The sequence below is a fragment of the Bos taurus genome, chromosome 18 (assembly GCF_002263795.3).
Source record: "Bos taurus isolate L1 Dominette 01449 registration number 42190680 breed Hereford chromosome 18, ARS-UCD2.0, whole genome shotgun sequence".
NCBI lineage: Eukaryota > Metazoa > Chordata > Mammalia > Artiodactyla > Bovidae > Bos > Bos taurus.
This window is the reverse complement of record NC_037345.1, coordinates 40,660,078-40,685,912: the sequence shown is the minus strand read 5'-3', so window position 1 is coordinate 40,685,912 and position 25,835 is coordinate 40,660,078. Positions and strand designations below refer to the sequence as shown.

The following is a 25,835-nucleotide window of genomic DNA, read 5'->3' as shown; positions in this document are numbered from 1 at the left end:
AGGGATGTGATCTCAAAATTACAGGTACTGGATGTCATTGGAAAGCAGCTTTTTCAGGGGTACTTTAAAAAAGCAGCCCAGAAAGTGGTTGTTCTATGGAGAACATGGATAGCAAATGATGTTCGTGGCTTTAGGTACAATTCCTGACAGCATCCTCACGGATTCAAACAGTTCTGCATCCCACAGGTGGCTGGAGGTGGGGCCTGAGAACATGACTTCTGCTAGCAAAGGCACTGAGGCGGAAGTGCTCGCAGGGCGTTTAAATGCAAGGGAGTCCTAGCGCGGGAGAATGAAAAAGTGTTCCTATGTGATGTCCTGTACAAGACGCAATTTCAAATATGTACTGCAACACACACGCTGTTTGAAAGAGGAATTGAGCCATTCTGACTACTGCCTTAAAAGGCTACACGTGCAAGCAAGACCTCCCAAAAATGTCCTCATCCTTTCATTGGAAAAATAGAGGATCTTCTTGCATTCAGATAGGAAGGCACAAACAGTAATGACATGTTATTTAATTAAAACTGTGACTTGTAAACAATGGAAAAGAGCAGTGTATTATGAAACCCAAGGATTATGCTTTTAAAGATTATGAGTTGGCATTGACAGAAGGAAAGAAACTCACTGGTCCACAGAAGTGGCAAGCAAGGGCAGCTCCAGGCACCAGGAACAGCAGATATAAAGACCCTGTGGACAGCAGCGGGAAAGGCCCTGCCTGTGGGAGCCTGGGGGTGAGGGCTGAGCTCTCATAGTGCCTGGGGGGTTCCTGGCCTCTCTCCAGGGGCAAGTGGGAGCCTTCAAGGGTTTTACACACCAGAGTAGAGTGATTCGCCTCCATTTTAAGAGAGCTTTCTGGATGCATCCCACAATCATGACAGTCATGCTCTAATTACTTGAGCTCTGGGGACCCGGCACCTTGCATTCCCTTCTGTCATTTCCCTCCCTGTTTCAGATAAGTTTTCCTGAAAACTGAACTCACTTCCTGTGGCCAGAGGTCTCTCTCCCTTCTAGAACAGGGCAGGTGCTGGAGAAGACTTTACAGATTCTTGGAATTTGGAGCCAAGGTGGATACCACCAGTCTGAAAGGGAAGATTCTCCCTTCCTGACCTCCTGATAGGCAAGGAACAAAGGACAAAGTAAGCCCAACAGGAAGCGAGACCCCTTCTCTCCACAGCTTTGCCACACTGCCCAGCCCTGCTCCGGCTCCAGACAGGCAGGCCTGCGGCCTCGGACTGGCCTGGGAGCTGTGGCTCTCTAGCCTCCAGCAGGCCACAAGGACAGAGGTCCTCCTCCCAGGCCAGCAGCAGCCTGGACACCCCCTGGATGTCTTTAGTCACAGAAGTCACATCACATAGCACGTGGTGCTGTATCCTACCAGTGCATAAGGTAAAATTAGAGCAGAGCCAACATTTCCCTTGAAAATTTCTTATGATGCCAGTGGTGCCCCTTCCATTAAGCTGGTGGCTGCAAACAGAGCATGTTGTAAGAAAAACTCTCTTTAAACACAAGCATGTCCCAAAGCTCTGTGAGATGCTCACACCATGAGAGGAAGCGGGCCCTGCTGGAGGAACTTCAGATTCGTGACTGCCACACACGCTCACCCTGGGACACTTGCCCACTGAGTGGAAAGGCCAGCAGAAGCCACGGCATGGTCTGGACAGCCACCTTGATGCCTCTGCTCCTCCACCGTGCACCCTAAATGGCCCGTGTGGGGTGCTCGGTGGAGCCCTCCACTCACGAGCTGATTGGCACTGCACCTGGGCACCAGCCAGGAAAGGACAGGACAGGACTGGGGTTTGCCCCAGGCCCAGGGATCCCCAGCCCAAAGTGATGGTGCAGATGGCCCAAGCAACAGGAGATGGCCCCAGTGTCTTTGTAGGCTTGTCCAGCCTCAGAATGGACACACAGGAGAATGGGGAGCCACTGGCCAGCCTCGGCATGGGGTCTTTTATTCGATGCATTGTGACAGGTCTCGGTGGGACCTGATTATCTTTAGGGCTTCCCCGGTGGCGCTAGTGGTAAAGAACTTGCCTGGCAATGCAGGGGACATAAGAGATGCGGGTTTGATCCCTGGGTGGGGAAGATCCCCTGGAAGACGGCATGGCAACCCACTCCAGTATTCTTGCCTGGAGAATCCCATGGACACAAGAGCTTGGAGGGCTACAGTCCCTAGGGTCGCAGAGTCGGACATGACTGAAGCGACTTAGCACTGTGATAAAGGCTTCCCTGCGGCTTAATTCCAGCGTGGTCCTGCAAAAGCCTGTCCAACAAGAATTTTCCCTCCCCGTGAGCCAGCCGCCCCAGGCCATGAAGTTTCTGCGCTTTGTGTCGTGCTTCCAAACTGGAAATGTTACCTTGCCTTTGATTTATATTTTCCGATGATGAAACCGGTTTTAAAAATGCCCCACGCCATAGAGTGAGAGGGCTTTGGTACAACTCATGCACAGTTGGGGCGGATGGAGGGCTCCACTTCACCTCATCTCTCCTTTCTGCTTAAATATTATGCCACATCCTGATTAATACCAGACCAATAAAATCATCTCCGCAATCTGGTTAGAGGCTTTTGTCTTCCCAGATGGCCTGCAATGTTAATGTGTGACAATTTCAACAATGAACTAGGACTGTTTTATGGAACCAACATTTGTTCCACTGCTTTTTTTTTTAGACTCAGAATTTTGACACAGATGGTACAAATTACTCAAAAAACAGAAATGTTCATTTAGAAGGCTTAAATATGTGGTTTTACTCAGGCCATCAGAATATTTTACATTTGCAATTCAGTAAATTTACTAACAACCCTGCTATAATTAAGGTCTGTGAAAAAAAAAATCCCCTTTCTCCAGCTTTTTATATCTATAGAGTTTCATTAAAGCCAGAAAAAAAATATTATTATTTATTCTAGTTGTGCAATGTTCTTATTTCCTTGTGACATACATTGTTCGCCTCTGCTTTCTGTTTCCGTCATGGTTCCTAATTGCTGCTGAGGACGAGGGTAGGTGGGCTGCTGCTCCAAGGGCTCCCCCTTCACCCTGTGAATCAGGTTTCAGCTCCAAGTCACTGATCTCAATTGTTACAGCCGCAACATCTGCTAGAACCTTCTCGCGCAGGAGAAGGTGAGCTGGCCTTTTTCACCTCCATTTGCCATCTCTGCAAGGGCGGGCCCCACAGCACACGTCTTCTCCCAGCTGCAGCTGGCTCTTTGTTTCCAAGTGGACCCCGGTCTGCCTGTCAGCATCAGAAGACAGCACTGTTATTGTGACTCACATTTCAGTGCTTGTTCTGGACAGGATTGTGCAAAACGCAATACACAGATACCTGGGGTTAATCTTCTCTCTTCTTAGAGATGATGAACTGAGGCTGAGAGAGGCTACATAAAGGTCAAGGCCTCCCACCATAATCCCCTCAGCAGTGAGGGAGAGCACTCAACAATTAATAAGAACCATACAAGCAGAAGCTGGTGCCCTCCCTCATCCTCAGGATGATCGTATTAAGAGGTGGGCCCTCTGGGAGGTGATGAGGACATGAGGGTGGGGCCCTCATGATTGGGATTAGTGCTCTTATAAAAGAGGCCTCACAGAGCTTCCTGTCTCCTTCCGTCACATGTCACACCTTGGGAAGCTGGCAGTCTGCAACCCAGAAGAGGGCTTTCACAGGAACCCTACAATGTGGGCACCCTAATCTTGAATTTCCAATCTCCAGACTGTGCGATATAAATGTTTGTTGTTTCTAAGTAAAGCAAAACAAAACCCTGGTGTTTTCTGAGTGCCTCCTCTGTGGCACGCACTGCATAGTCCCTTCCACCGGTTACCTCATCTAACCCTCCTCTTACAAATGTGGGCACTGAGGCTGAGAGGAATTAAAAGGAAGGGGGGTGGTGCCCACTGGGGCAGAGGCAGCCAAGGGAACTGGACAGCCAGCAGCACCCCCGCTGCCTGCATCTGGTCTCAGCCGGGAGGACAGCCCGAGGAAGGTGTGCTCACCACACCCCCACAGCCACCTAAGACCAGGAGTGGCCTGCTCCCACCTCAGCTCCCGACACGCTCCCTCTGCCTTTCCCTCACATGGTCAGGTGAGTTGACTGCCGCCCGTATACAAGTTTGGGTTCATGGGAGACCTTGGCCGCCAGCAACCAGAAGACAGGTCTCCCCATTCCTGCCCTGGCCAGCCCCCAGTACTCAGAGTCTGGAGAGTGCCAGCACACAGTAGCCTCCAACTACTAAGGAGAACCTGTTGCAAAACGGAAGCCACAGGCATAGCTTTTACAAATGCCCAGAGCCCCCTGAGTCGGGGGAGAGCTTTTCAGGGGCTGATGTGGAGGGATGCCTAGAGAACGCATGTTAGGCTCTCGACCTGGTGTCCCGAGCACAGGGTGCTCAGCCAACGTTAGCTGTTGCTTTTGTCATTACTTGTTTTTAATTTAATTTTTAATTGGAGGATAATTACTTTACAATTTTTTTAAAAATTTACAATTTTAGAAATTTTTACAATTTCTGCCATACATCAACATGAATCAGCCAAAGGTATATATAGGTCCCCTCTCTCTCAAACCTCCCTTCAACTTCCTTCCCCATCCCACCCCTCTAGGTTGTCACGGAGGCTTTGGGTTCCCTGTGTTACCCAGAAAATTCCCATTGGCTATCTACTTTACATATGGTGCCATCACTCCTATGATTATTCTTTTGGAAGTCTGCAAGGCCAGTAGAATAATCAGATCTGCAACAGTTCTGGTCCTGGGGGGAGGTCCCGACTCCAGAGGCACACTCAGGCAGTGTTCCCCTCTTCCAGGCCTTTTTCTGGGGGCTCCTGACTGAGCTCAACACCACCCCTTGACCTGACATGGGACCCTAGGTGAGCAGACTCTTCTCAACTGCCTTGGTTATTTTCCTGAGATGGAGTCAAGGGAAAATTCAGCCCCCCACCCAGAACCTAAACAGGACAGGGTGTCCTTATTCCTTCCTGCCTGCAACTTGAACAATTGTCTGCTTAAACATTTTCCAATATTATTTTCCCAGTAGTAATGATTATAATAAAAGCAACACCAGCATCCTGTTCACTGCTTCGCTGACCAGAGTTTTGGTGTTTGCTTTCGGCATTAGGTGACATCCGATTCTATGTCAGCATTGGTTCTTGTTGTTCAATTATATAAACAAATAATTTATTTCAACTTTAAAGTTAAAAAAGACTCTGTCAGCCATTGTTGTCCTTTGCTAATCCTTGCAGTGAGTACCATGCATTTCTGTGTGAGGCTTCAATTCATTAGAACATTCTACTAGCACTGCCAACAGAAAGTATGTTCTGAGTTTTTAAATGTTGTTTCCATGAAAATCAATCACTCCTTGCAATTAAGCCAATAGTCTCGCCATTTTTGCTGTTATGAGCTAAAGCATCCTAAATATATTGACAGCTGTCTTCGATAGGATGACACAAACAAGGGGGAAGCAGGTCTAAGGCTGAATGTCACCAAGGGGAGCGGGTGAGCTCCTCTCGCCGAAATGCACCTCATTTTCATACCCCAGAAGGCATTCACTACACTTTTTTTTTTTTTGCAATGGCAACATACAGTAATCAATGTTTTGCATATTACAATCAATAACACACTTAAATGTTTAAGTTTTGCATTCTTTTGCAATAAATATTGATATATTACAAACTCTGTAAAAACTGTTCATTGGACTTTTTGTTTGCACTGTGTACTGTATCATTCAGCAAATAAGTGAGCTAAATATTGTTTGTTACAAAACAGATGTCAAATAAAATTATGCCATATGTGCTATTAAACACTTTTCTTATTTTTTTTTTCAGCAAAACCCAAGACTTAGTTTCAGAAGTGAATGTATTTGGCTTTTCAAGGATTTGAAGCATGAAAGCAACATCTTTGAAATATTTTTAAACCTGCTGGCTTTGTGTGATCCAGTTTTGCGAGCTAATTCTGAATGTTATTGTAGATTTAAAATTTAAAATTCAGATAGATAAATAAAGACATGGATATGAACACAGCAATCTAGAGGTTCAGATTGACTTAGTGTTGCCAAAGAGAGGAAAAATAAAGGAAATTCTGTTCAAAAAAATTAATTATAAATAAATATAAATCTACATGTAGAGAGAGGAAATTAGAAGAGTTTTTTCCTACTTGACTAGAGAATGTGAGAAGGTAGAAAAGAAAACTTTCAAAATTGGGCCTGCAGAGTAAAAGGGTGGGGCCTGTTTGGAGATGTGGGGGTGATTCAGGAGGTATGCGGTCCAGCCCGGCCCCCCAGGTGCTCCAAGGGGCTGGAATGAAGGCTGGAAGTGGGGGAGTATGCAGGGCAGCAGCTATAGCTCCCAGAGGGACTCACAAGGCCAAGAAGGAACAGCGGAAAGGGAGTGGGGGGGCAAGGACATGTCAGTGAGGAGCTGTCCCGACCAGCGTCCCTCGTGTCCTCCCCTCGTTCGGCCCAGCAGGGGTCTCCTCTGCCCCAGCCCTGTCAGAAGCGTTTGCACTAGATGGATGGATCTCTCAGCCTGCGGAAGTGTGAAATGTGAAACAGAATGAGCAGAATGCAAGAAACATGTTGCTAAGAGCCACCGAGCGAAACAAAATCTGGAGGCCCCGCATCCTGGCATTGGCACCAGCGGCCCCGATACTTCCACCCACAGACAGAGGCAGGAAGCAGCAAGGTGCAAGAGCTGGCCGGGCTGTGGGGGCACAACTAGGAAGGTCATCGTGGCCCATGGCCACAGCTCTTCCTGCCCATCTTCAGAGGATGCCTCCGATTTCTGGCATCAGCTTCCGTGTTGGAGCGGTCTGAAACGCAGAAGAGCTGAGACCCCTTTCTACCTGGGAGGGCCCCTGGGGACTAAAAGAGCTGTGATACCTGCGTCCTCTGGTATCGGCCCTCAGAGACAGCTGGCTTCTGCTTCTTGCCGTGCCCAGATCATTCCCTTGCATCCTCACATCCCTGCATCTGTGCATGGGACCCCTCCCGTGGGCCAGGTGCCATGTAACACTCTCCCCAGCCCACATGGCAAACCTCTGTCTACCTGCTGAACCTGAGCAGGACACGCATGGACAACCTGAGTATGTGGACGTCATGCTGATTGATGTGGGTCAGTGTCGACAGGTAACTATGTCCCCATTTTGTCTCCCCAGGTGGACAGTTGAGAGTTGCATGTCAGTCAACTCTTCAGAAGGTCCATTGGGATCAAGCACCTGTGGTATACTCCATGTAGTATCCTTGTCCTGGCTCCACCACCCTCCCCACCCCCACTCACCACATTATGTTCCCAGTAAGCTATTTGGGCACTTAGACTACGGCCTTGGCCTCTGCATCCCCAGGGAAACCGGGATGAGACCCTCCCTACATCTAAGCTCTCCCGATTCTGGGCCTTAGTTTATTCTGGGCCCCTGCCCTAAGGTGAACATTTGGCAAAGGCCCATGCCCCAGGCAAGCTCTTTTGAGAGTCCATCAGTTACCCGATTTTTTCTGACACTGATAAATGTTTCAATGAGATGGCTTGTTTACTTAACTGATGGCTGCTGTCCTCTTGAGGTGTTCTTAGTCCATCAAAAGGTGTATCCTTCAACTCATAAGTGATACCCTGCAATAGCAGCCCTGGGAACTTTGATTCCTGAGTCCAGACACTCCTTGGGGACTTAGAAGTGGCCCCTAGGGGGTCTTGGCAGCCTTGCCTCACAGCACAGAGCCTCCTGCCTGGACCCTGGACAGTGGTAAAATGGAACATGTCTGCTTACCTCACCCCTTCCTTCGTTTTTCAATCGTAAGGGCCCTTTTGAGCCTTGCATGTGCCCAGCCACAGTCCAACCTTGGAACTTCCATCCGGAAGATGACACACAAGAATCCAGATCCCCAAAGTCACAAAGGACCCAGGTGAGTGACAGAGTTTCGTCCTCAAGCCTCAGACTCCAGAGCTGCATGGAGGACCAGGAAAAACCGAGGAAGCCCTGCTTTCTCTGGGAAGTGGCGGTACCGGAACACCCCTGCATTCAAGGTCTGGTCTCGGGGACCAATCTGTGAGCCTCAAAACAGTCAGCGTCTCCCACGGGAGGGAAGTGGAACTCACACCCTGGCCTGCTCTTCTCAGGCTTTGGTCTGTTTATCACTTCTGGGGCTGGAGTCTTGGTCAACGGCACCTGGGTCCTGCCTTCTCTACGGGGCTGCAGAGCCAGAGTCCAGGAGGCAGGTGGTGTCTGTCTCCCCAGAGCCCCCCACTGCCGACCATGGCTCAGAGCTCTGCAGGCACAGGGGAGTGACCGGGACCCGTCCCCACTTCACAGGGCATGGAGGGAGCCACAAGGCATTTGGGCATGGGGAGGGGAGGCTCCTCCAAGGAGATGAAGAACTAGGCCATGGCGGGTAAGGAGGAGCAGGAAGAAAGGGACCAGCAGGAATGAAGTGTCAGTGCAAGGCCTGCCTGACCTGCACTGCCTGCCTGCTTCCCCTTTGCCCCCACAGAAGTTTTATCCTGAGAATCACCCCTCCCTGTTCTTGAGCTACACAGAGGCATTTATCACCCTTGGTTCCAAATGCATCTGAACTCAAACACCAAGTTATCCAAAGGCAGTAGGGTCATTAAATACTTTAAGCTGGGGAGGGGTGGCCGTGGAGCGAATCACATTTGCAATTTAGAATCCTCGTTCTTCAGCTGTGTGGACAATGCTTTCAAAGAAGTGAAGGGGCTGAAGGCAGAACGTCCAGTTGGAAGCTGTGGCCACCGCTGGGAAGGAAGGAAGGGGCTGTCAGGGGAGTTGGAATCTGCAGGACTGAGGAAGCAGAGCCAGAGGACGTCGTGACAGGCTGCGTGGGGCTAAGAGAGGGCAGGTGGTGAGGATGAGTCCTGGTATCTGGCTGGGCAGCTGGGTGGATGGCGGAGCCGCCTCTGGGTGGAAAGGATTGCAGGAGCCAGAATGGGTCAGCTGTTGGTAATGTAATCAGTGAGCTTTCTCCTAACAGTGGGTTCAGGGTGGCTCAGACTGGTGGTGGGGTGGAGGCGGAAAACTTTCTGGATGGTTCTTTGGGTTGAGTTTCATCTTTTGGTAATGGACAGGTGAAACAAGAGAAAGAGAATTTGGTGTCCTGGCTGCTGCTTTGGGAGCCTGGGGGAGGGACGAAGTAAGGACAGAACCTCAAAGGAGGTGGAGCAGGGGGTTTGGTCCCCCGGAGGCAGCAGGAGCGCTGGGGGACACAGGGGCAGGCTGCTTGGGCTGGAGGTGGGAGCACGGAGCAAAACGAGTGACCGGAGGCAAGTGAAAGAAAACCTGCCTGGTGTCACCTTGGTTTGACATTTCCCACTAGTACACTATTCTCCTGCATGTAAGCTGTCCTGGGATTTGGGCCTTGGGAACCTTTACTTTATGTGCTTAGAAGAGGACATCAAATTCCAGCCATTAAACTGGGGTGGGGGGAAACCCAGGTGCTTATTGGGTCAAGCAGATGACACAGATGTGAAATGGGGCCAGAGATAAGAAAGATCATGTGACCTTCAAGATGACTGCTGCTGCCCTCAACCTCAGGGCCTGAGAGGCTGTTGGGAGTGGTGGGGACTGTGGCAAACTGGGCGGTAAATGCTCCATTTACTGAGGCACTTAAACTATGAATCCAGTGTTGTTACATCTTCTAATTTTTTTTCAATCTAGAAATTGGAACTTAAAAGCAAAACATAAAAATAAAACAACTCCTAATAGGTCAGAAAGAGAACTGTAGAAGGCTGGATTGAGCCTATGAGTCATGGATTCTTTCCATCAAGATCCCATACATCCCAGCTCTCCAGCTGGCCCCGTGCATTCAGACCCTTGGAAGCTGGAGCCCAGTGGATTCACCGTCTGTGACGACGGAGAGAAATGGAAACAGAGAGGCTTCTCTGGGAGCTCACAAAGAAAGATTTCTGAGGCCAGATCTCAAAATGTTAATCAGATTCAGAGACATAAAACATGACAATTTAATGGTGTTTGGTGGAAACTGAAAATTCTTTAAAGTTCTAACTATCCTACATTGAATTCTAATACTTTTTAAATTATTAGATATAAAATGCTTATAATTTTAGGGGGAAATTAGACTTGGTAATTTATATTTCTTGTTTATACAGTACAATTTACTGATGAAAAAATGTGCTAAACTTATTGATTCATGACCATAATTGTTTAATTATTTATCATTGCAGAATGGTATTAGCATTGCTAATAATGCAGATGTGCACAAAGGCTGAGGAGTCAGATGCAGCTTTTGTTTGGGGTGCACAGGGCTCGAGGAAGGTTGTTTCGGGCCGGAGGGCAGCCTGCCTGAGCCGTGAGGCTCCTGAGACGCACCTGTCTCCATGAGAATGACCGCAGAATTCTCCATCATGAGAGCGTAGAACTAGAGGGCCACACACGGGTCTTGCCTCTCTGGATTCAGAGCCTGGGCCTGGGCATCAGTTCTCAGTCACTGCGAGGGTCCTTCACTTTGCCCACAGCCCAGCGGGTCCACATCCACTTGTCCTTCATGATCCAGCTGACTTCCAGTGTCCAAGAGAGCTCAATGAGAGCCATGATCACACAGGCTGGTAGGGGTCAACAGAAGGTTCTAGCATCCCCTCAGGCTGGCTACACATCCATGTTCCTCTCCATCACCTAAATCTGGAGGAAAAGCAAATCCTTTAAAAAGTCAAAGGTGATGCGAGACCTCAAGCCCCAGACCTAGTCTCAGAACTTGCAGATCATCTGCATGAACCTGCCCATTTTACAGACAGGGAAACTGAGTCTTAAAGACAGGGTCTAGATGCTCTGAGTAATAATCATCTCTAGCTTTCTGGAGAGTCAAGCAGAGACATCCAGAGGGTGTGGAATGTGAGCCTAAATCTCAGAACAGAAGACTAGCCTGCAGACATGTGTGGGAGTTGTCAGCACCAGTGTGCTGGGGTAGATTAAATTATTGGTCCCAATTCCTCGCTGTCCCATGATAGAATCATCCATCCACATTCTTGCCACAGCTCACTGTGAATCAGGCACGCTTCCTGGCCCCTTGACCTTAGGTCCCCCCAAAGCCCACCAGTCAGGCAGTAACAGATACAATGGAAGCAGAAACTTGAGGCATTTGTGTGCAGATGGTCTTGCTGGCCTGTGCTTTGGGCTTTGCCATGAGAAGATTACGCCTGTGTTGTCCAGAAAGAGGCAGAACTACTCCAGCCAACCACAGAGGCTTCACTGAGAAACGCATGCGCACTTCTGTCTGATGCTGGGTTACTTTTGTTTGTGATACAGCAGTAGTTAATTGACAAGGTAAGCTTTCAAGCCATGGGGGTAGGTAGGATCACTCAGGGAGGAAGAGGAGTGCAGAAGAAAGACAAGGAATAAACCTGAAAAACTCCACATTTAGAGGAGAGGACAGGAGCCACCCAAGAGCCACTAGGTAGAAAGAAACGAAAAAACATTACTGCGGGTGGCAGAGGCCAAGAAAGGCACAAACTTGAAACACCTACATGCTGCATGTTGTCAACCAGCATCAGAGCAGGGAAGCCTGCTGGATTTGTGCATATGAGGATCGGCACAGGGTGGAATCCCAAGATGAAGGTTGGGCTGCAGGAGCCAAATAACGGGCAGATGGTGACAAGACAGTCGGTTCAGGGAGCTCAAACATCCAACAGCAGAGGGTGAACAGAAGTGTTTGGAAATTCTAAGGTGTTCATGTCTGGGGGCCCAGCATCAGTAAGCAGGGCAGACAGGATAAGCTCCTTGTTACAGACAAGTAACTGAAGGGCAAAGGGGACAGAGCCAAGCTTAGAAATGACACGGGTGAGGAGCTTGCAGCTGTGCTGAGCAACATGTGGGTCATCCCGAGGAGGCTCCTGGCCCTGGGGTCCTGCCCCCTGCAGGCCAAGACTGCCCCCTGGGGGTGGTGCTCTGCTTCTGCGGGTCTCTGACGCCTCCCCTCCAGTCAGCTTACTTCCCGTCTAGCTTAGCACAGGCCTCTCCAGGGCAGGGTGTGCTGCCGCCCTCCCATGAATTAGACCCACGGATGGAGGCATGCTGGCCACCCGGACTGCCATTTGGGCCTGGATTTAAAATTCCTAAGTACCCAGCTGTGACCCTGGAAGCCACTGCCATGGAGAGGGTCCTAAGCCGCCCCCACCCCCCAACTTGAATGGTTCTGTTAGAAATACTTGTCTCTGGGCCTGAGGCCCCCTCCCAAGATGAGTGAGAAACTCATGTGTCAGAGTGAACGATTAAAAAGAAGAAGAACATGACTGACACAGTGAATTTTTGTTGTATTTGTTTTGGGGGCCTCAGGGGCTCTGTTGGGGCTACGCAGGGTCATCTCTTTTCCCTTCCCCCAAAGACAAAGCAACCCTGGGCATCTGACGTCCATCGCTGCCCCAAACCCTCCAGCTTGGGAGTTTCAGACCCTCTGAAGGGGTGAGTTGAGGCCCCCAGAGAGCACAGAGAGGGGATGACGCAGCGCTGGGAGCCCCGAATGCAGACATGTGCACAGCCAGCCCCAGGAGAGAGAGGCCTGACTTCCCCAAACCTGAGAAAGGGGCACCATTTAGCCAAGTGGCCTCAGGAACAAGGCCAACCCCATGGGGCCCATGGCTTTCCCTGGTTTCCCAGCACCTTCCAATGCTGACCTCGTTCCTGGCCCGGGACAAGAGAAGGGGCCGCTGTCATGTCCACACAGTGTCCCTGCCAGCTGGAGTCTGGAGAGTCTGTCTGACTTGGAAGAAGTAAGGAAAGGTGACTGCTTCTCCCCTCCAGAAGCCACTGAGCAAATCTGTGCCCAAACACGCCTTCCTCCAGGCCGGGACACTTTCCTCCAGGCTGGGGGAGGTGGGGGGGTATCTCCCCAGTGTGCGACCCTAAGAGAGGCAGACAGGCCAGCAGACAGCAGGCGGGCCCAGCACCTCGCCCCATTCTCAGTCCCTGCGGCTTCCTTCAACCTCCCTCTAAGGCTGGTTCCCATCTGCTGGAGGCTGTGACCCACCCCCACCCGTCACTGAGCTTTCTCTGAGCCCCAGTGTCCCTGGTGAAAGTGCAAGTTGCTCAGTTGTGTCTGACTCTTTGCGACCCTGTGTAATTCTCTAGGCCAGAATACTGGAGTGGGTAGCCTTTCCCTTCTCCAAGGGATCTTCCCAACCCAGGGATCGAACCCAGGTCTCCTTCGTTCTTTACCAGCCAAGCCACACCTGGAAGCAGTGTCAATTCATGACCTATACATCCCCAAGAGCTTTGCTGCTTGGTTTGGGCCAAAAAGTTTGTTCCCCTCAACAAATGCCTTCGTCTCTGAAGTGATGCGCTCCCTGTTTGCCCAGAGCGAGCCTCCTGGTGCTCACTAACGGCCTTGTGTCGTGGAGTCCAAAGCCTGCATTTGGGGCTCTAACCTTCCACTCACTGGCACACGTGATTTTCGCCCTTCATTTGCCCTTGCTGTGCCTCCGTTTTCTCATCTGTGAAATGGGACCTGTAATTCCTGTCTCATAGAGTGTCATGAGAATTTGACAGGATAAGATCATGCAGAGTGACCAGGGCAGAGGGTGTTCCACAAACTCCTGCCAAACAGCAGACACCTCTGGCCACCCTGGGAGGGCAGCAGCAAGCGTGCAGGACTGGCCTGCGATGTGACCCTGGGTAACACCTCTTATTGCAACCTCAGTTTTCCTCTATGAAAAAAGCAGCAGTCAGACATGAGTTTCCAGAGCCCTTTCAATTTGAAATAATAATAAATAGCTTTTACTAAGCACATGTGTTGCCAGGGGTATTTCTTGGCCACTGACACACGGCCACCCATACCCCTTCACACTCTGCTCCGTGGTGCCCCTGGCTTACTCCCACCAGTGTTGACACCCCTGAGCTGAGAACTTGCAGTGGCCAAGGACTGCGCTAGCCGGGGCATGGGATGGGCCACAGTGAGGGGCTGGGGAGCACCACAGAGGCAGCCTCAGCCCAAAGGGGAGCAGACTGCAGGAGGATGACCGCAGAGGGCCCGACCTCAGACACCCTGACTGCTGCTCCCCCGCCCTGCCGCACTGCCCACTTCCTCCCGTGCTTCCTCCCAAATAAACCGCGTGCACTCAGATCCTTCCCTGGAGTTTGCTTCTGCAGGAAGGACTGTGGAAGGCTAGATGGGACACTGGGGAGCATCTTAGCAGGCCACTGTGCTGTCCACTCGGAGGGGTCTGGCCCTGCCTGATGCCCAGCTAGGCCGTGCCCATGACCGGCCTAGGTTGGGCAGGCCTCCCTCGTGCCATCCGCCCCCCTTCAACCAGACCTGAGTCTGGCAGTCCAGCGGGCCAGAACTAGTTGGTGAATTGAATCTGCTCACTCACTCACCTCGCTTCCAGATCCCCACCCCTCCATGCTGGAGCATGAAAAGCCCCGTTGATCAGTCTGGTGCAGCCCACAGAGCCCATCCAGCCTTGGCAAAGGAATGGAGGTGGCGGTCACAGAGGACAGGACCGTGGCGGGGACCACGATGGGCTCAGCCCGGGGCGGGAGTTGAGGAGCCAGTGGGAGTGAGCAGTGTGGGCCCCTGCTGACCGGCAGACACATGGTGAGCAGGCAGCGAGAAGGGGACCGCAGGGTGGGAGGAGGGGCTGGGGCTGGGAGAGTAGGAGGGTCAGGAGGAGGCGACATCCAGTTAGGACCATTGCACGAGAGTCAACCAAGCTGAGAGACAACGGCAGGTGTAAAGGCCTGAACGTAATTACAGGAGTGCGAGCGGTAGTGAGGGGTGGGCTGGAGGGTGGCCTTGGCCGGGGCTGGAGAGGTTGGGAGGGCTGGACATGTACAGGGTGGTGTGAAGGGGGAGGCAGGAGACTGACAAGAGGCAGGAACAGAGAGCAGGGAGAGGAAGATGAGGTCCCTTGCTGTGCACCCTGGGGAGTGATGGGACCTGGACGAGCACACATGGGCACACAGGCAACCCCTCTGCATGCAGAGAAGCACTCACATGTGTGCACACACTCACCCATCAGAGTGCACGCAGCTCGCACATACAAACCCACTCAAACAGGCTTATGTGACACAGCCTACACATGCAGATACACACATCCTCGCTTGCATACGTACACACACGCATGGGAAGCCATTCCATAAGCTTTACCACATGCGCCCTCCACCTCTTCACTCTTTCACAACGAACCCTGTCAAGGTCGGAGCCTCATTATCCCCATTTCATACAAGAGTAGACTGAGCCTGGCCGTGAGGCTCCCGCCAGCCACCCCAGGGACCAGGGCTTAGTCGTGCTCCACGAGGCCCTTGCTCCCATGTGGGAGCAGCTGTTGAAGATGAGAGAAAGGAAGGATGACATCTCAACAGAAGGTAACCTGCCTTTCTGATTAGAAATGCCCTAGTTGGTCATTGCCCTGGGGTGCAAGGCCAGGCCTCGAGGAGCCTGGCCTGGAACCTGGCAACTCATGGAGGCCCAGCCCATGTGGAGCAGCCTTTGGCAGGCAGTTGCCTCTAACAGGGAGGCTGTGACCAATGGCCAAGCCTGCAACCAATACCCAGACATAATGCCCACCTGTTCATCAAGGGCCCATGCTGCCTCCATTCCCATGCAGGAGGCTTAGAAAGAGGGCGCATGGGATGTAGGGAGCACAGAAGAAAGCCCCTGAAAGGCAAGGCCTGGACAGCCCCCTCCCCTGTCCCGAGCCTTGCGGCTCCCTGTCCCTGGTGCTGACATAGGAGAGTCCCCGGTCTGGTCTGGCACCACTCACCCAGCCCTGTGCTGCCTGTCCCACTCAGCCTGCTAAGCCCCACTTTCCAGGAGACTACCAGCTCTGTCATTCACAGGTCCCTAAAATATTTGTTGAGTATCCACTATGTGGTGGGCACACTGCTACTTGATCCCTGGGCAGGAGTCTTTTGCACACTCCCTGGGGAGAGTCAGGTCAGGAGAGCGATGCCCCCATTCTCCAGATAAAGCACTGAGAGAGGCTCAGGAAGAGTCCTTGGGTCCCATGGTGTAGGCAGCTCTCAGCATCCCCCCAGGCCTAGGGCCCCGGCAGAGGTAGCGCTTTCTCAATGGAATGTATCTCCCACCACGGTCCAGAGAGAACACAGGTTCAGACTTGCAGCACACAGCAAAGCCCAAACCACAGGGAGCTGGGTCCAGCCAGGCCGCATCCTCGCCGCCATGCGTGCTGGAATTCCATGGCCAACGGTGCTCAGCCCTTCCCAGGACTCCAGTGAACACCCCTCCCCTCCAAGGTTAACAGGATAAAGGCTGGGTAAAGAAACTACTCATTTCCCCAGCTCGCAAAGAAGCAATTATGTGACTTTCCAGTGTGGTTTCAAATATATTTTGCAAACTAGGACTCAGACAAATATTAATGGCAGCAAATTACAGTACTTAGCAGAATTATCACCTAGCAAAGAGGCGCTTTTAATCTATAAAAAATATCAACAAAAGATGTAAATATGAACCCCTCAATGGGTGGTGTATCTTGAAGAAAATATACATCTAATCTCACAGTGTGTTACCTCTAATACCTGGGGAGAAGGTTAACAATTCTGAGACGTTCCCCATGGCTAGAGAATATATTTTGATGTAGATTTGTGGATATCAGAGACTTTAAATCTATTGTATAATCACAGGGCGGGAGGGAGGAGCTGGCCACCTATTTCTCCATGATAGGAAGGCGGCCCTTGAGGGCTGTTTAAATAGCTCCACTTCCCTTCCCGAAGCTCCTGGCTCCTGGGGCTCCACCAGGCACTGAAGGCCTCCTCCTGGGGAGACAGCGCCGGCCAAGTCCTAGGCCCTGCCAGAGGCGGGGCTGAGCCCCTCTTTGAGATGGGGAGATTGATGAGGGGCTGCTGATAATGGGGTAATGGAGCCTGTGAAAGGCAAACTATGTCAGCCTCATGATGTTGCTGGGGAGTCCATAAAATGCATAAGCCAAGCAGCGTGACCTCAACTGCTGTAGGACGTGTGTGTGTGTGGTGTGTGTAAGAGAAAGATTCTCTACCATAACATTGCTGAATACCTGGGGCTCCTATAAGTCATCCAGTGACTTCCCAGAGGCCACCCTGAGCAGCAGGACCCTGACAGCCCTCCTGGAAGCTCTCTCTCCCTGTGCTGGCACAGGCCTGGGGCAAATATCCCCCAAAACCCCAACAGGCAGCCCAACCATAGGAGAAGAACGGTCCTTGGAGGCTGTGAGGAAACGATGCTCTAATCATGTTAACAGGTACCAATCCCTCAAGTTATCCCACGGACTCTGGACCTCAAGCCGGGACTCAAGCTCTGGAGCGAACCCTTCCCTTTCAGTTCTCAGGAAAGAGTCCTGAAGTCCCATAGGTACTAACCTGGGGCTCAGCTGTGGTCTTCAGACACCAGTGAGGAGACACCTGTCATTCGGGTTTCACCATCTCCTAAACTTGCCACCTGATGCAAAGAGCTGACTTCACTGGAAAAGACCCTGATGCTGGGAAAGAGTGAGGGCAGAAGGAGAAGGGGGCAACACAGGATGAGATGGTTGGATGGCATCACCAACTCAATGGACATGAGTCTGAGCAAACTCCAGGAGACGGTGAAGGATAGGGAAGCCACGGAAGCCTGGCATGCTGTAGTCCATGGGGTCGCAAAGAGTCCGACACAACTGAGCAACTGAACAACAAAACTGTCCCCATTAGACTTTTTCATACTCTCTTCCGCATGTCCCCATAAGGAAAGTTAAGCTGGACTTGAGTTTCAGTGACTGCGATGAACTGTTGAAGCCTAATCACCAATGTGAGACTGGGGTTCCCACTGCTTACCTCTGCAGGGGGTTGGGACATTTGTAATTCATCTGAGGCTAGCTCATAAAACGTCACTATAAGACAGCTAGTCAAATGATCATGCCTCTGTCGACTGTGTTTTTAAGGAGGTTATTCTTCATAGCTAATTTGCTCTGTAACCCGTAAGATTTACCTGGCTTGGTTACCTCTCCATCAACATGCCTTGTTATCTACAAGAACTTTTATTCAGTCACTTCACTGCCTTCAGAAAGCCTCCTGCAGGAGGCTGGGCCAGGTGGAAGGGAGGTTCAACAGCTACATGGGGGATGGGGAGGGGAGATTACCTCTGGCTTCGGGGGATCGGGGGAGGGAGGGCTATGACCTGGGAGCTTGATGGGAAATCTCTGCCACTTGTATGAAAACTGGGCCTTTTTACCTATTGTTTGGGGCCTGCAGAGTAAAGGCTTTTTTGTGCAGACACCAATCCTCTGCGCACTGAGCGGGATTCAGGTCCTGACACTGTGGGACCTTACGCGAGTCACTTAACCTCCCAGTGCCGCAGCTCCGCAGTCGTAAACCGCACAGGATAGGCCCACCCCCACCTCTCTCACTACCCATGTCCAGAACTAATTGGATAATGCTCATAGATTGCTCTGAGCTTCCCAGAAAGAGGGGCACCTCAAACACGGGACAATTATTCTAATTATAACTGCCTCGGACCTGTGTACACAATTTTGCCTTTTAATGTCATCACTGAACATAATGGTAGAAGAGTGAAGGCCACTTTCCCCAAAGGGGATGGTTTTAAGAAGCTCCATTTTCAAAAAAGAACAGAGCTTATAAAACAGAAGCACCTTCATTCCTGCTGGCACTTGTAAAATGTCCCTCTAGCTGGTCCCTGCAGAGAGCCTCAGAGGTCTTCAGCCACGATTGGCGGAAGCAGCCAGATAGGGAAACGTGGCTCCTTCCTCAGGGACTCAGGCCACGGGGAGGGCATCATGATGAACGTGGCCACTGCCCACTTTGGTCTCTGAAATGGGTTGCTGTGGGGTCCTCTAGGCACACAGTGGGGTGGGCAGCTCCTCATAGAACCGGTTCTGTGTGCCAGCTTGGTCAAGCCAGAGTGGCCCCATAGCCTAATCCATGGCAGGCCTGAGCAGCCATGTCGGCCCTGCAGCTGGTTCAGGGCTGGATGCAGGGCCAGTTAGAACCGAGCCAGCTAACCATGTTGGTGCACACAGATAGGAGGCAACGGAGGCACGGGGAGCAGTGAGCGGCCCCAGGAGAGGGCTAGAGAGAAGCGACAGAGCAAGATCCTGTTCCCCTGCGGCTGGTGGTACCCATGCCCCTCATTCCTCCCATCCTCCGGGCGCCTTCAGTAAGACCCTGTGACTGGAACTGATGGAGCAGGCTCCTGAACCTGGCAGCACAACATTCTTTCCAAAGTTGCGCCCTGGGTCGAGTTGCAGCCGGATGCTGTAGAGACAGGGCTGCACCATGTGGGGAACCGCTGGGAAACCAGGCCTCCCCCAACATCCCAGGACCAGCAACATCGAGGCCTCACCATCCACTGACGACAGCCTCTGTCCTGGGCACGGACATGCATCAGTTCATCTAAACACACAGGGCCCAGGTGAGGGGATGCTAGGCAGGAAATCAAAACCCCCAGTTGAAAACTTGCTCACAGGGGACCCCAGGATTTGAACCCATTCTGACTCCTGACTTCAAGATGCTGCCACCCTCTCTACTGCATCCCAAATCCTGTGCCCCTCCCTCATGCCTGCACCCAAAGGGCACACCCCAAGGGTGGACTCTGAGGCAGCAGGTAGCCCAGCCCCCATCTGGTGACCTCCATCCCCAGGACCACTGAGGTCCTTTCCAAGCTCTGGCTCTTCTGTGAAGCAGATGCAAGTTCTTGGCCAAGGCATCTACCTTGTGGGGGCTTCCTCCACTGTAAAGTGAGAGTAATACTTCTCTGCAGAACTTTTGTGAAAATTAGATAAAAGAACATAAGGTGTTTTGCCAACTCGGACCTTCAGGGTGAACATGAGCTCTTTGTCTTCGTGCCTCCTGACTCCACTGCAGTCTCCTGTTGCCCTTGTGGGAAGCCAACAGATGGACGTCAGCAGTGTGGCCCTCAGATGCGGAATTCCCTGGGTCTGAGGTGGGAATCATGAAGGGGACTTGCCCTGCATGGCTCTTTGTCTGCACTCATCTCTTTCTCATGAGATCGGGCCATGGATCTTCAGGGAATCTGGCCCAGGAATGGCAGGAGAGGCATCTCAGAACAGGCATCTACAGCAGGGCTGGCCTTATTGAAATGGAGATGATGGTGTGATCCATGAAACCAGGTGAGGCACCTGGAACTCCTCCTGGGAAGTTCCAGGTCTATGCATCCCTTTGGGGAGACCAGCTCTAGCAGCCACGCACAGACAAGAGCCCCCAGGGGCACTCTGCACGCCATGTCGCTGATTAATGGTGGCTGAGACCCATCCCATCCACAGGTCTGCAAGAACCACATTTAGTTCAAACTAGAGTTAGTTAGATGAACCAAGAAAGCATCTGTCAAGCTACCTGCCAACCTTTGGTGACGTCCAAGCCATATGCCCAGTGCTGGGAGGACCAAGGTGGGAGACAGAGAGAGGGAATGTGAGGGTCCAAGCTCGGGAAGCCCTGAGTCTGCAGTGCAGGCTAAGAGAAATCTTCCTCTCAGTTGGGCCAGGAGGGGCTGAGACTGCTGGGCAGGGAGAAGTGAACAGGAGAAGGATAAGCTGGAAGAAGGAAGGATTGGTTGGAAGCAGAGAGGCCACCTCCACCTACCGGGCCAGCTCCTGCAAGTCCAGGAGCAGGGAACAGGCGTCAGGTGTGCTGTGCGGCTGGATGGACGGGCCAGTTTGGTTGTCCTGGGATCTTGGGTAAGGCTCGAACTTCAGTGCACCGTCTCTTCCTAATCAATAAAACGGCACCAGAGGACTGTCATTCTGTTGGTTTTTATGACTGGCAACTAATACTTAATGAATGCTAACTGCACAGAGCTGAGTGCTTTATATGAATTCTCTGAGTTTACCACCCCTCCCCCAATCTTACGAGACAGATGCCATTACCATTTTAGAGAAGGAGAAATTGCCTTTGTGCTTCATCAGGCTCCTAGCCCAGAGCCGGCTTATGGTTGGGAGACCATGTGGACCAGCACCAGCTGTGGAAACAGAATACAAGCCACACAGGTGATCTTCAGTTCTCTGTGGTGGTTGGTGGTGGCTCAGTCACTAAGTGGTGTCTGACTCTTGGATTATGGCCTGCCAGGTTCCTCTGTCTATGGAATTTCTCAGGCAAGAATACAGAGGTGGGCTGCCATCTCCTTCTCCAGGATCATCCCAACCCAGAGACTGAACCCAGGTCTCCAATGTTGCAGGTGGTCTCCTGCATTGTAGGCAGATTCTTTACTGACTAAGCCACCAGGGAAAGCTAACGTGCTCAGTTGCTCAGTTGTGTCCAACTCTTTGCAACCCCATGGACTGTAGCCTGGCAGGCTCCTCTGTCCATGGGATTTTTCGGGCAAGAATACTGGAGTGGGCTGCCATTTCCTCCTCCAGGGGATCTTCTAGAAGCCACATAAAAGAATCAAGTGAAATTAATTTTAATAGTGTATTTTATTTAATCCAACATATCCAAAAGAGTATTTAAAATATTGTGGGACTTCCCTGGTGGTCCAGTGGTTAAGATGTCGCCTTCCAATGCAGGGGGCATGGATTCAATCCTTGATCAGGGAGCTGAGATCCCACATGCTTCTCAGCCAAAAAACCAAAATATAAAAAAAAAACTGAAACAATATTGTAACAAATTTAATAAAGTCTTTAAAAATGGTCTACATAAAAAAAATCTTTAAAAAATAAAATTAAAAAATACTGAGCTATTTTACACTCTTTTTTGCCTACTAAACCTTCAAGATCTGGTGTGAATTTATACCTCCAGCCACTTTTTTAAAAAATGTGTTTTATTTTTAATTGGAGGGTAGTTGCTTTACAATACTTTGCTGTTTTCTGCCATACATCAACATGAATCAGCCATTGGTATACATATGTCCCCCCCTTTTGAAACTTCCTCCCGCCTCCCTCTCCCTCCCGCCCCTCTGAGTTGTCACAGAGCACTGGGTTTGAGCTTCCTGCATCATGCAGCAAATTCCCACTGGCTGTATGTTTTACACACGGTAATGTATATGTTTCAGTGCTGCTCTCTCAATTCCTACCACCATCTCCTTCCTTCACTGTCTGTTCTCCACGTCTGTGTCTCCATTGAAAGTGAAAGTTGCTCAGTCGTGTCTGACTCTTTGTGACCCCATGGACTGTACAATCCATGAAATTCTCCTGGACAGAATACTGGAGTGGGTAGCCTTCCCTTCTCCAGGGGATCTTCCCAACCCAGGGGTTGAACCCAGGTCTTCAGCATTGCGGGCAGATTCTTTCCCAGCTGAGCCACAGGGGAAGCCTGAAAATACTGGAGTGGGTAGCCTATCCCTTCTCCAGGGGATCTTCCCAACTCAGGAATCGAACTGGGATCTTCTGCATTGCAGGCCGATTCTTTACCAGCGAAGCTACTAGTGTCTCCATTGCTGCCTGCAAATAGCTTCATTAGTACCTTCTCTCTATATTCCCTGTATATGTGTTAAGCACTCAAAAGCCACATGTAACTCCTGATGGACAGTGCAGGTAGAAGTTACCCATCAAAGCACTCACTTGGAAGTGAAAGGAATCATTAATAATTAGGAGGAGACAGCAGGCATAAACCAGGACACCCAGGCCAACCAGTCCCCAGGAATACTAGGGAAAGGCAGGTCCCCACTCCCACAGCCTGGGGCCTCCTGGGGCCTGCAGCCCTCCCCCCTGCACCATCTCTCGTCTCTTCCTCTCTCTTAGCCATCTTTTCAGTGAGCCTGACTATGCCTTGGTTGGTCTACTCTATTTTATAAACATATGCCCTTGTCTCTACCACTTTCTTTCTTGTTTCTTTGGGTTTGCTCTTTTTCCAGTCTCTAGTGTTGCATAACTTAGCTTTTTTGCTGTCAACCTTTCTTGTTTCCTGATAAATATATTTAAAAGGCATTGGTTTCCCTCTATGTACTGCTTTCTCTGTCTCTTATACATGACCAGTAGCATCCTCAAGATCATTCCATTCTAGGTTCTCCTGATTTATTATTTATTTTAAATATGTTAATTCGTTTCCAAACACATAAGAATTTTTAGCCATTCTTTTGCTTTTAATTTCTAATATTATTCCATTTTGACTAAAGCACATCATATGTACCTTACTGATCCCTTGGAATATATGGAGACTTCTTTCGTAGCCTATGACACGGCTTGTTTTTATAAATATTGCTGTTGGGCCATTCCCTTCTCCTAAGAAGCCATTCACCCAGGTACAGCTCTTTGAAAGCATCAGTTCACTCATGGCATCCCTTGTCTGAACCCATCCTTAGCCACCAGCCAGGCCTGACAAGTCCCCCAAGTCTGAGCCTGGCCTCAAGATCTCCCTGTGGCCCAGCTCCTCCAGCTGCAGGCAGCCCTTCCACACTCCCTGCCCTCTACCTTTCTGCTCTAAGTTCTAGCCACGGCGGTCAGTCTCCTGGGTCTGCATCAAAGAAACCCCAGGTCAAGAAGGACCCACAGAAGGAGTCCCACTGGGCAGACAGCTGGGACAGGGAGGGTCATTTCCTGTGCCTTGGGGAGCCAATAGTGGAAGAAAACAGCAATGGTAATAGTAACAGCTCCCTCTTACTGAGCACTTAATGTAAGACCAGGAGCTGAGAGCGTCACGCGAAGGTACTACCTCATTTAATCCATAACAACCTCAACAGTATCCATAACCGATATTACAGCTGAGATAATCAGGGCCACAAAGGAGGGGTCACTTGCCCAAGGCTCTGTCTGGCTGCAAAGTTGGACCTCTGGGCCACTCTGCTGAGAACAAAAGAACAAGAAAGGAAAATCAAGGTAGGAAGGCAAAAGGGATTTTCCCAGGCCCCAAAGGTAGTCAGTGGGGACTTGGGATCAACCAGTCAGCCAGGGTCTACTCCTCACCTCCAAGAAAACAACGGGCAGAACTCGGAAAGCCCCGCAGCCAAAAGAGCCAGAGCCACCTACCCAGGAACAAGGAGCCTGCGAAGCTGCATCCCTGGGAAGCAGTCAGGTCCATTTATGTGCAGTCAGGATAAAGCCTTGTCACCTCAGAACACCTTGGGGGGACAGCGGCAGGGGGTAGGGGAACTTGCACTTTGCTCCTGGAAGGGTTTTCCTCTGTTGGGTGCCTGAGGGAGCCCAGAGCATGTGGAAAATCTACCGACAGGCGGGCAGACCCTGACTCCAGCTTCACAAATACACCCAGATAAAGCCAAACACCAGCTCCGCCATGGTCCAAACACCTCATTCTTGTTTCTTTTCCCTGCCAGCACCAAGCCCGCCAAAGGTCATGTACAAGATAGAATTTGACACAATAAGACTCCACTCCCATGTTAATGCCCCTCAGATCGGGCCTGCAAAAGTGAAATAATAAATTTAGGAAAACAAGCAGAATGACCCATCTGGTTGGTTGGTTTTTCTAGATACCATCTACATATTTTAGAAACGTACAACCTTCTAATAGAAATGAATAAACTACTCAACCATAAAGTTGCTATAGAAGATATGCTTGTTCTGATTCGAAAGGGCATCTGCTATCTGCAATATTGATAATACTTTTCAAATTTCATCTGCTTTTGTTTGCATTCTGTGTCGTCTGTTTAAACACACTGGGAATAATAATGAATCCCTGCATTATCTCTACTTTTTCAAGGCCGAACATATAACTTTATCACAAAAATAATTAAAATTCTTTGGCTCTCTTGTATCTTTTCCATTAAACGTTATCAACCAGTGACAATAAACTAACATGAGCCCAAGGCTGGCCATGGGCCGCCTTTACAAAGAATGCATTTGTCCCCGGGCGAGAGACATGAATTTTCAGTTTACAGGGTCAGACGATCCTGAAGTTTTTTACAGTAGGAGACCACAAATCTATACGTCCTGTCCCCTAACAGGGGCTGGCGGCGGGCACGGGGTGCCCCATAAATTCTCAGGCAAGAATACACTTTAATAGGCAAAAAACCTTGGCAGCTTAATAATTCTGAGTTGCAAATTTAAATATTTTACATATCATTAGACATTAAAAACAAAGATTTATGCGGCTCGTCTCCGCGGAGTGAGGACCCCGTTGACTTCACACACAGCCATGAATCTGCTTGAGGTTCATTAGCTGAGTGTCTTCAGCTAAGGAAGCCCTTCGAGTGGAGACTGCCTCTAAATCATGGCTTTTATTTTCCCGCCATCAGGAGGCACTTGAGGAGACCCCTCCCCTGAGCAAGTCCCCCGCAGGCACCCTGACCTGCAATGGCAGTGACCGTGGGCAGGCCCCAGCCTCCCCACCTGGCCAGGCCCAGCAGGCAGGAGGGGGCCCCTGCTCTACAGCCCCGGGTCCAGGGGTTCCCTGCCAGGACCCACCATGCGGGGAGGCTGGGCTGGGAGCCCACTGGGTACTTCTCAGAAGCCAGTTAACACACATCCTTGGGCCCTGGTTGACGGCCTCAGATGAGGAGGAGGGGTGGAAGAGAAGGAGAGACAGACAGAAAGGGAAGAACTTCCCCTGGCCACAGGCCCGGATCCTCAATGGCCTAGCCTACAGCATCCCACTGTGTAGCTGAGACTGACCATCCTGGTGCCCAGGAGTGCCTGTGACACACTCACTTGCCTCAAAATTCTATTTACCCCTCAAGATGTTCACAGCCCTCCCCAGGAAGCCCCTCAGCTCCCAGAGGACTCCAGCCCATCCCCTTGGGAGCCCTTATCCGGGATTTCCTGGGCAGCCTCCTCACCCCACCCAGCCCAGAGGTTCCTGGGCCCTGGCTTTCCTCCCAGCTCAGCCCAGGAGGGCCTCCCCAGTGTGCCCAGGTCTGTGCTCTCTCAGTGTTGGGGTCCCTCACTGGCCTCATGGTGGTGGTGGTGGTTTAGTCGCCAAGTAGTGTCCGACTCTTGAGACCCCATGGACTGTAGCCTGCCAGGCTCCTCTGTCCATGGGATTCTCCAGGCAAGAATACTGGAGTGGGTTGCCATAGCTGTGTCTT

The 25,835-nt window shown here is 50.9% G+C and overlaps 1 long non-coding RNA gene across 1 annotated transcript; it reads right to left on the bottom strand.

Annotated features, from left to right (window-relative positions):
• Positions 1–10,029: 10,029 nt before the first annotated feature.
• LOC104974829 (uncharacterized) lies at positions 10,030–24,501 on the bottom strand. Its single transcript, XR_812751.4, has 4 exons — positions 23,824–24,501; positions 20,791–20,882; positions 20,507–20,633; positions 10,030–10,609 (listed from the first exon to the last, which is right to left on the bottom strand). It is a non-coding gene; the product is annotated as an uncharacterized lncRNA (long non-coding RNA).
• Positions 24,502–25,835: the final 1,334 nt, after the last annotated feature.